This window comes from Balaenoptera ricei, chromosome 17, assembly GCF_028023285.1.
Source record: "Balaenoptera ricei isolate mBalRic1 chromosome 17, mBalRic1.hap2, whole genome shotgun sequence".
Lineage (NCBI taxonomy): Eukaryota > Metazoa > Chordata > Mammalia > Artiodactyla > Balaenopteridae > Balaenoptera > Balaenoptera ricei.
Window position 1 is genome coordinate 74,616,680 of NC_082655.1, and position 9,609 is coordinate 74,626,288.

The 9,609-nt window shown below is 47.5% G+C and overlaps 1 long non-coding RNA gene across 1 annotated transcript; it reads right to left on the reverse strand.

The window, feature by feature from the left end:
* Positions 1-1,762: 1,762 nt before the first annotated feature.
* Positions 1,763-9,275, reverse strand: LOC132351959 (uncharacterized). Its single transcript, XR_009498550.1, has 5 exons — positions 8,330-9,275; positions 6,699-6,767; positions 4,885-4,978; positions 3,751-3,919; positions 1,763-1,928 (listed from the first exon to the last, which is right to left on the reverse strand). It is a non-coding gene; the product is annotated as an uncharacterized LOC132351959 (long non-coding RNA).
* Positions 9,276-9,609: the final 334 nt, after the last annotated feature.

The following is a 9,609-nucleotide window of genomic DNA, read 5'->3' on the forward strand; positions in this document are numbered from 1 at the left end:
AAGCTCTCTGATGATGAGAGAGAGAGGGAGGGAAAATAAATCAAAAGAGCCGTTGGCGTTTGCAAAGGATAGAGTCCTAGTTTGTTGTTTTCCATCCCCACTGAAAGAGGAATGGTCCCAGGTTCTTCATGAAGCTCTGCCGTGTGGCGCTTCTTGATCCAAAACACAGTCATTTACTCTCATTTCTAGAAAACTGCATGGAAACCTCCTCAGTGCTAGGGCACTGAGCAGATATATTTAGAGTTTTACGGCTGCTCTAAATCAGAATTAAGGAGTAAGTAGCCTGACCAATTTTCACTTTCCTATTTCCTCCTCATAAATTCTAAAGTGATTTTTATCATAGGGAAGCTGACATTTTAAGAATAGTAATTTTTTTACATCCATGGCAGATAGGTCTCTTTGAAGTTTTGGTGCAAAGTCTCCTTTCCAGCTCTGGTTGTCAAAGTCATAGTGTAGGGGCCTTGTAAGTGTACTGAGCGCTTGGGGATGGGCAGGAGGGGACTTGCTGGGCCCTGACTGTGCCACGCGCTGTGCCAGGCCCTTCAGAGGCAGCGTCTCCTCCAATGACCACAACCGCAGCACAAGGGAGGTTTCATCATTGTGATCTTCTAGGTGACCAAGCAGAGACGCAGGGGGATTCAGCCACTTGCTTGTGGACACAGAGCTAATTAATCCTGAGTTTGAACAGAGGGCTGTCAAGCTTCAATGCCTGTTCCTAACCACGATGTAGGCTAGATTCCTCTGTGTTGCTCTGGGTGTATTTGTTTTATTTTTTGCCAGATCAAGCTATGTGTTAAAACTACCCGCCCCCCCCCCCCCAAAGTGATACAGCGCCCTCATACGCTTTGGCAGCTACAATTTTTCAGGCCAGAAGGATGACATGGTCGTCTCTGATTTTTGAGTTTGGAATGTTTGGCAAAGAAAAGCTGTTTCCTCTGTTGAATCTGATGGTGTTGTTGGAACACAGCCTCCTTCATTTCAGCTTCATTCAGAACAGACAAAAATCAATTTCTGCTGACCTAAAAAATAAAGTAACATGTTACACCAGGGGGGAAAAAAAGATCTCAGGTTCCATGTTATTATTGTGAATAATGACAAAAGCAGGGATGGTGCGGAGCCTCTTGGAATTGCTGTTTGGGGTTTCCTTTTTTGCTTTCTTTGTGGAGAAGGAAAAAATTCTGATTTGTAGATATTTTTTTTCCAGCTCCCCAGATAGTCACTCTTTTTTTTTTTTTCTCAGATAGATAGTCACTCTTAAAAGCCTAGGGATCTAGCTTAAAATGGCTTGTAAAGCATCTTGAAAGGCCTAGGTTTTTGTTTTTGTTTTTGTTTTGTTTTGTTTTTGCACATCTGAACTCCTTCTAACCGTATTGGTGCAATTTTACCTGGAAATGCCCCCAGGACACCGGGTTCAGGAGCCCGCCAGGTGGCCGACATTCATCCTTTCCCTCAGTATCCTGGAGGCACCCGGAAACCCAGGACAAGCCCGGACCCACGATGTTGCAGGGACAGCTGCACGCAGACACGAGGCAGGGGTCCCGTGGGCAGCCCCCTCCTCCGCCCTGAACCCCGAGGCCGCTGCCCTCCTCCAGGGGCGACTCGCAGCCCTGAGCATGGGCCCGTCATGGTCCCTGTCCCCCCCACCCCAGAGGCACAAACCCCTTCTCCCGTTTACTTTATCCTCATTGTTGGAGGACTTTATTTTTATGGCTACCTTGCCAGCCGCAGAAAACAAACCACAACAGCACTTCCGATTGTCTCCACACCCGCTGCGCCTGGAGCAAACCCCACCTGAAGCCATCGTCTGCGACAGTGCTCCTTTCGTCCGCATGCAAACGTTTCCAACAGGCCTCTGAAAGGCAGCCGCTTGCCCAGCCGTGTGACTGCTTTCCCGCAAACACTGCAATTTCAGATTTTAATTGCAGCCCCTTGATTAGACATTGAAAGTCCATAAGTGAGCGTTTGAAATGGCATTTCTAAAAGGCAAATCTACCCATTTCAAGTGCCTCCGCAGGGTTGTCCGAGAACTGCATTGGTTTTGTTAGGCAGCAAGTCAGCCATGAGCAACGAGAGGTGGTCCCCTCGGTGGAGTGTCCAACAGCCGCCTAATCCCGCCAAGCTATTTTGCCAACCCCGCCCCAAACACGCCCCCATCAGTACTCCAAAATGGTCAGGGCACCGAAAACCCCCCCTGGCCGACTGGAGGGACTGTCCTCACTCTGGCACATGCGCACACCTCAGGCTATCATGTCCTTAGATAACCTTTGGGCTCATTAAATGTTCATAAATACTCTATGAATACATACATCTAATTATAACAGACTGCATTATGGGAAGGACATGCGCAGCAGAGCCTCTTGTTATATAACCTGCAGCTGTCAATTAAGACTATCAATCAACGACCTCCTGGATTACGCAAAAACCTTGCCTAAAAAGCTCTACACCCCAGTCCTTGGGGGCCATTGCCTTCCTTGGCCTGGCCCACCTCTCTTTTGAGGTGTTCTCTCTGTTCTCTCCTTATCTTCAGTAAACTCTCTTGCAACGGGTAAGACCTCAGATTCTTCCTTGCGTCCTTACCAAGAACCAAGGCCCATGGGAGAAGGGGTCTCCAGACTCTCTTCTGCTAACAGTGTTTACCAATTTTTGAAAATTCGCTTGCACCACCCCTAGGAAAACACTTGGGTGGGTAGCACTAGTTATTCTTCACTCAATAGTCACCTTTTTCAGATACCTACAGAGAATCTGAGCCTCGCAGCAGCCAAGAAGAAGAAGAAATAATAGAAAAGGAAAGACAGTGGGCGGGGGGGGGGGGGGGGACATTGGGTGAAATCTCGCCCCTACCCCACGCGGGTCCATGAGGCACAGGGAGGGGCAGCTGAACACTCCCCCGGCTCCTCTGCAAGCGCCTGGTCGCATCCCTTCAACTTTAATAAACCAGGACCTCAAGGATTTCAGATCTGAAAATCTGCAAGGAAGGGGCTTGCATCCAAGTGGCTCACCCTTCCTGGGGTAGAAAAACGCAAGAACTGGAAGCTACTCCTTCCAGGAAATATTTGTGAACCACTTGATATGTGCCCGGCCCTGTGATAGGTCACATGACAGGCCCCCCTCGTGCCCTGCTCCCCACCACCCCCTCACACTTTCCCATCTTTCCACAGGAACCACAGCCCTCTTTGAGGCCGAAATCTCTCACTTTAAGAAGCCCTCAGGGGTTCTAGAAAGAGCAACAACTTCAAAATCAGACTGATCTTGACTTCAGTAAAAGCTCTGCCTCTTTGTAGCTGTGAGTGCTTGAAAGAGTAACTTAACGCCACTAAACCTCAGTTTTCTCATCAGTAAAATGGGGAGAACATCTACTTCATAAGATTATCATGAGAATTAACAAGATAACGTAGCAAAGAACATAGCCCAGGGTCCAAAGCCAGTAAACATTCAGTAAATATTAGTTTCCTCATTCTGGCCCCTTTCCATTTTCTGGTTTATTCCGACATCCTCTGAACAGCACCGGACTTGAAAACCTACCTTCCTAATTCACCCAAGCTGCTGTACTAACACCTCAGAAGCCCAGCTCTTACTTCTCTTCACCTCGACATTGACTTCCTGTTACATGCACGTGGGTACAAGAGTTTGTGTTCCTCTAACCCTGGTAGCCAGTGTACTAGTCAAGACTTTTTTTATTGCAAGAGACAGAAATCTAATTTGCTCAAACACGGTCTGGAAGGGCATTGATTCCCACCACCGAGAACTTACGTGCTGGCTTATCCAGGGCCCTGTAATGTCACCCAGCTCTCTCCGGCTCCATTTCTCATTCTGCTTTCCTTTGTGGATCAGCCCCCTCTCCTGCTGCAGATGGCTTGTCTGATGGGTGGGAAAGGTGGCTTTCTGCGTCCCCGGAATCTCATCCTCCCAGCGTATCGACCTCCATAAAAAGAGGATGCATCACCCACAGTGCCTACACACCAACTCCAGGGATTTGCCCCAACTGGCCCTGTGAGAGTCACATCTTTGTACAACTGAGGGGACAGGCAGATCACAGTGGCTGGGGCTTCTGGTGGAGCCTTAGGGCAAGAAAGGGTCGTCATGACATTCTGGAGGGCACATGCCCGCTGCAGCCAAGGATCCCGGGCCCAACGACCCAGGGCCTTACCCCTGGAGCATTAGAGGAAGCCTGGCCCGACTGGGGTCTGTAATGGGAGTCAGAGGCGGGCTCCCCACCCGACCCTCCCTTGGGGGCAGGGGTAGAATCCAAACCAGGCTTTCCACGTAACCCATAGAAACTTCGGGTCACAGAATGGGACAAGGCAGGTTTCCCCAGCATCCGGCCTCAGGACATCAGGCTTAGAAAAGTGTGGAAAGGAACAGCAGAGCTACCCAGGGCCACTCGAGCACCTGGTCGAATGCAGGAAGTACTAAGCGCCATGACCTTGACTCTCTGTGCGGCTCAGAGCTTTGTCTTGCTGGACCAGAAATGAAGAAGAGTGAAACTGGAACATGGCAGCTAAGTCAAGTCTTTCAAGGGTTCCCATCACACTGACAAAGCACTACCGGCCTTACATTTATCTGCTCCCAGGACACACACACACACACACACACACACACACACACGGGCGCGCACGCGCCAGGTGCTGTGGTGAGGACGGTTACAGGGAAGTGTCTGCAGAGAGAACAAGAGGGTTGTTTGGCCTTTACTAGATGCCTTTTATCTGGGCATCACAGGAATACTTTTGAAATATTTAATTAGGTCATAACATGTCTGTAAGGAAGGTATTATTATTCACCTTCCCCAACTGAAAAAACTGAAACAAAAAAGTTCAAAGCGCTCCCAGGAAGTGGGATTTCCAGCAGCGTGACGGTCACAGATTCTGAACGTGGCCACCAACTCACCTCTTCCCCTCTCCCGTGGCCGTGAGTGCGCCTTAGCAGCCGGAGGTCTAAATCCACGTGGTTTAAGCTGATAAGTCCACACAGCGCTGGATTCCTAAAGAGGAGGAGAAATTTTAAATATAAAAAATATTTTTAGCTTAATCTCACCCACTTGTAGAGGTCATTGAATCCATTTCTCACTCTAGTCCTGGCCTGCAACGTTTTCTTTGAATATATCAAGGCACAGGGAACCATCCCCAGAAAACACTGGTTCCAAGACCAGACACCAGCAATTGTTGGAACATCCCATGTCTTATTAAGTTAGAATTAGTCTCTTCCTAACTCTATGCGCTACGTCTATTTTTGCCCATTGGAATCCATTCATGTTTGCTTCCTTCCTTTCTATCTTCCAGCTATTATTGATTAAGAACCTACTCTGTGCTGTGTAAATTGGCTTGAGCACCAAGGCACAGCATTGAAGAAGAGAGAAGGGCCCTTGCCTCATGGGATTATAGTTTGATGGATAAAGAGAAAAAAAAAAAAAAGAAAACAAATGAACAAAAATTTCAACTTGTGCTAAGCCTTATAGTGGAAATGAAACAGGATGATGAGATAGTGCAGGCCCAGGAGGAGGGGCTTTCTGTGAGGGCTTATGAAGGGCTAAGGTGACATATGAGCTGCAATGTGAATGTTCCTGGAATCACACAGCATATTTCCAGCCCTCTTGCCTCAGCCTCTGCTCATATTTGAAGACAGATACCATGACACTCACACACGCGTGTGTAGGCATATGTAGGCACGCAGACACAGCTGTCTTCTTTCCTCTTGCTTAAACATCAATATTCCTCTATCATTTCAAACGTATAAATCTGTCCATCAGTGTTGCTCTTAAAATATAGTGTTCAAAACTGGAGAGTCCACTTTAAATTTGGTCTGACGGATACAGGAGGGGTGGGTCCATGCACTCACTCTCTTGTTCTGGACTCCATCCTACCATTAACTAGACTTCTGTGCTTCCAGACATTGGGGTGCCAGAGTCGCAATCGGCTTTGACAACCTGTATGCATTAGGTCTCCCATTAAGCTCTCAGCCAACTAAGTACAGTAAGTCTATCACATGTGCTGCTGCTGAGCGTCGTCACTAGTATCCTGTAATTTTGTCATTTTGGGTGGGGAGGGGTGGTCAAGAGGAGGGCCTGGGTCTCACCCTTTTTCTGTTAAAGCCATTTTGCTACCTGCTTAATATTTTCTTTTTTTTTTTAGTGCAGATATTGTCATTAGGATTTTAACTGTCCTACATTTCACTCTCAGATTTGATAAGCATGACACCAACATTCAGATCCAACTCGTGATAAAAACATCTCCCAAGAGGGGACAGGGAAGGACTGTGGACAGTCAAGCAGTTATCAACCCAACTAAAATATAATGAGCCAGTCCACAGAAAAGAGAAATATGCAAGACACTTGCTGAAATCCAAATACACTTACACATTCATTCAAGACCCAGTGAACAAAGAAAGAAGGTCATTGTGGCATTAAACGGGTGCTGAGTCTTGAATTTGAATTCTCAGAAACTCTCCTTTTGAAACTCTGTTCTAAATATGTGTTCTAGAATCTTGCCTATTCTATATATGGGCTCACCAGTTTATGGAACACATATCTTTATTTTCCCCTTGAAAATTCCAACATTAATCCCTGGATCATGTTCCAGGATCCCCCAGAGGTTGCTGACAGCATTGATGCAGTTGAAAATGAAGGTGTTTCCTCAATGTCCTAAGACGCAATCCATTTGGGGCCAGAGACTTAGAAACTTAGAACACATAACAGCCTCACTTACAATCATTGATCTAATGTTGGGTTCCTTTTATGGTCATCAGTCCACCCATTTCCAGTAAGATTCTCATCCCTAAAAAAAAATGTAGGTAGAAAATAGGAATTGAACACTTCTCCATTTATTGCTTTTCGTGTATCGTTTTTGTTGTTCATACCTTTTATTTGAGGATATAGAGAAGTTCCCCAACAGTAAAGCAGAAGGTGATAGAAAGGAAACCTATATAAGAAATAAGTGAAAGACAAACACCGCACAATGTCACTCATATGCGGAATATAAAAAAAAAAGTGAACAAACCAAACCAAATGAAAACAAACACATAGACACAGAGAACAGAGTAGTGGTTACCAGAAGGGAAGGGGCAGGGGGGTGGGCGAAATGGGTAAAGGGGGTCAACTGTATGGTGATGGATGGAAACTAAATTTTTGGTGGGTATACAGAAATAGACATATAATGTTGTACACATGAAACTTATATCATGTTATAAGCCAATGTTACTGCAATTTTTAAAATCTTTAAAAAAGAAAAAATGAGATTTTACACCTTTTTAGGATATTTTGAAAATTAAATTTCTAAATTCATATGTGCCTGGTCTAAGCACTATGCTAAGAAATTTCTTTAAGCTTCAGATGACGTTCTCTTTCACACCCAAGGTTTTTATAATTACAAAGTATTCCCTCTTTGATCTGAAATAATTCCACAGCAGCAATACCCATTGTTGCTTCTTCTAACTTCCTAGAAATAGAACTGTCGCCAAAACAAGTGGGAAATCTATCGGCAGCTCTGTTTTCACTGAGTGAGGGGTCCAGCCGAGGTCCGGTTATTTCCAGCCCTCGCTGGTGATTCGCTCTTTCCCCTAAGCCTGCCTTGGGGTTTGTATCGGGAACACGTGATTCACTTCCTCTCTCAGGCCCGGGGATTCCACATGGACAAACAACGCCCCTTCTCTTTTAAGCTTGACTGAGAAATTCTCCATCTTGTGAAGGGGACATTCTCAAAAGGAGGAAGTCCTGTTTCAGTCACCCTTTTGCAAGGGTTGCTGCTGACCTTATGATCAATCTCATCACCAGGAAAGGAACTCAAATATGGGTTGCGCCTACCTAATTAGGTATGTCCCCAAAACAATATATAAAGTATGCTTTTAACTTGGGGCTTTATAAAGACCCTACAGTCATGTTGATGAGATATATATATATATATATAGTCAAAATACTGGTTAATACACCAGTATTCAACAAATAGATGAATACAGAAATAAAATATAAGAAATATGTATTATATATATGCTATTTTCTGAATGCTGCGATTGTTCTTAAGTGAGTTGAAATACAACTGAGGTGATAAAGTTCCACTTGTCTCCATGTTTATCTATGCTTTTTTGGATGAGGTTATTTGAAGAAAAGGAGACAGAAAAGAGGAAGCAGAGGAGGAAGGGGAGGGCTGATATTTCGGAGGACCTACTATGCTGCAGGTGTTTTTGACACCTCCTTGTACTTTATGTACATGTGCACACACGACGAAACAACTGTTATTATTACCCCATTTTACATCTGAGAAAACGGGAGCTCAGATGAGCTCAAATAAGTGAAATAATGAAATTAGTAAAAGGCAGAAAATGGACACAAAATGAGTCTCACCCTTCTGGCCACATAGGGAAGGAGTCAGGGTCACTTTCAGCCTCGAAGGTGTGCCCGGGGATCTGCTGCAGCACAGTCACAAGCAGGGGTGAGGAATGGCAAGTCAATGGAGATGACGACGGACAAAGAAACGGCTAAACATTTCTCCCTGCTGATCAACGGAATCAGTATGGGAGGAGACACCTGTCGCCAATGGGAAGAGCAAGGCTGCCTGTCTCCCCTCACTTTCTGCCGTCTCCTCTTCCTTCATCAGGCTGTGATGCTTTGCTGCCTTCTACATCACAGCCTCTGGAAATGTGCCTGCGTCCTCGGCATCCTTAATGCAGCCGCCTGCCTTCCCGCCCCCCCGGGGCCCGGGTCCGCTGCCCCTTGTCCGCTGCTGGCGGCGCCCCCAGAGAGGGTGCTTGGCGCTGGGGAGAGGGGCTGGGGGCACGCGGCAGACGTTCACCGGCTCCTGCACCATCCTTAAGCGGGAAGAGTGTGTCACCAGATGATAAAATGCTAAACGACAACTCATTTTCATTCTGCGGAACAGATTTGTTGACTATTTCATTCCTGTCACCTGCTCCTTTTCGGGCCACCGTTACACGGCTGGAAGGGCTCCCCGGGGAATCGCTTGACGGGTTGGCGCCTGCAGCGAGCGTGGGTCCTGAGGCTCGGCTTCCCGGCGCGGCCCCGGGGCGCCGGCTCCGTTGGTGTCTCAACACTGCCCTCTGCTGGGCGGCGGCGCTGGCAACGCCCCGAGCGGAGACGCGCGGCCACCAAGCGGTTGAACGGAGAGGGGTCACCTATGCGGGAGGGGAGACGGCGCCAAGGGGTGTGTAGCTGTATACAAGGGGGCACAGCAGAAATCTACCGCCTTCGAGGGCATCGGACCCCACCGGATGGATGCTCAGCTGCTCCTTCTTTCCGCCGCGCGGCCGCTGCTACCTGCTCCCAGGCTGTCAGTGCACAGATGAAGAAAGCCACTGTCGCCGAGGACTTCCCTGCCTGAAAGAGATTTGCTTGGGGAAGGAAGATGCGTGTGTGTTGGGGGCGTGGGGGAGGGTTGCTACTAGGAAAGAACGAAAAAACACCTGGGGCGTATATACAAGATTTCCAGATTCAGGGTCCAGTGATAAACCATTCACCCCAGCTGGGAACCACCATCCCCCCAAGGAGCACTCCCTGAGGGGACCCAGCCCCGCCCGCCTAGCCGGCTGCTGTCCCTCCCCTTCAGGCTGCGTTCCTGGCACTATTCCCCGGGTCAGTCAGCCTAACTTGCCCCTCCCCCGCCACCT